Genomic DNA, 1,601 nt, shown 5'->3' with positions numbered 1-1,601 from the left:
AAAACTTTCTCTATTTGCAGACAATATGATTTTATGTATAAAAAATCTTACAGACTCAATCAAAAACTGTCAGCTCTAATCAGTGAATTTAATAAAGGTGCACGATACAAAACTAACATACAAAATTAGTAGTATTTCTATACACCTAATAATAAATTTTATAAAAAATAAATAAAGAAGGTGCCTGGGTGGCACAACCAGTTAAGCATCCAACTCTTGATTTTGTCTCAGGTAATGATCTCACTGTTTGTGAGACTGAGCTCCGCATTGGGCTCCACACTAAGAGCAGAGTCTGCTTGGGATTCACTCTCTCCATCTCTCTCTCTCTCTGCTCCTCCCCCCTCTCCTCTCTTTCTCTCTAAATAAATAAATAAATAAACAAACAAACTTTAAAAAAATTAAAAATTAAAGAAATAAAATAAGAGAAAGAAATTCATGACATTTACAAAATAGCATCAACACAATAAAATACTTAGAAATAAATTTACTAAGTATGTGAAAGATCTCTACTCTGAAAATTATAAGACATTGATGAAAGAAATTGAAGAACACGGAAAAAAGTGAAGAGTTTCTCATGTTCATAGATTAGAAGGATTATATTGTTCAAATGTCAATACTACCAAAAGTTATCTATAGATTCACTGTAATCCTTATCAAGATTCCAATGGCTTTTTTTTTTACATAAATTAAGAAAACACTCCTGAAGTTTATATGGAGCCACAAGTTTTTGAATAGCCAAATAAATCCTGAGGGGGAAAAAAAAACAGAAGGCACCACACTTTATTATTTCAAGTTATATTATAAACCTATAGACATCAAAACAGTAGAGTTTTGGAATAAAAGCAGAAGTACAGACCAGAAAAAAAGAACTGAGAGCCCAGAAATAAACCCAAGCATAAACAGTCAGTTAATACTTGACAAGGAAGCCAATAATCAAGGGAGAAAAGACAGTCTCTTTAATAAATGGTCCTGGTTTAAGTGTACATTCAAATGTAAAAAAAAAAAAATGAAACTAAACCCATAAACTTACATCACTCACAAAAATTAACTTGAAATAGATTAAAGACTTAAAAGTGAAGTCATGAAACCATGAAACTCCTAGAAGAAAACATAGGAATAAGCTCCTTGACTTGATTCTTGGTAATAATTTTTTAGACATGACACCTAAAACACAAGCAACAAAATCCATAATAAACCAGGGAGACTATATCAAACTGAAAAGCTTCTGCCCAGCAAGAGAAATTATCAACAAAGTGGAAAGACAATCTGCAAAATGAGGAAAAAATACACACAAGCTACATACCTGGTAAAGGTTAATAAGCAAAGTACATGAAGAATTCATACAACTCAATAGGAAAAAAAAATAACCCAATTAAAAAATGGGCAAAAGGTTTGAACAGACATTTCTCCCAAGAAGATATGCAAAAGGCCAACATGTAAATGAAAAGATATTCAACATCAGTAGTCAGGAGGTAAATGGAAATTAATACCACAATGAGTTACTTCTTGCTTGTTAGAATGGCCATCATCATAAAGACAATAGATGACAAATGCTGGATGTGAAGGCAAGGAAACCCTTGTGCACTGTTGGTGGGAATGTA

This window comes from Panthera uncia (assembly GCF_023721935.1).
Source record: "Panthera uncia isolate 11264 chromosome A1 unlocalized genomic scaffold, Puncia_PCG_1.0 HiC_scaffold_17, whole genome shotgun sequence".
NCBI lineage: Eukaryota > Metazoa > Chordata > Mammalia > Carnivora > Felidae > Panthera > Panthera uncia.
Note: the sequence above shows the minus strand (reverse complement) of the source record.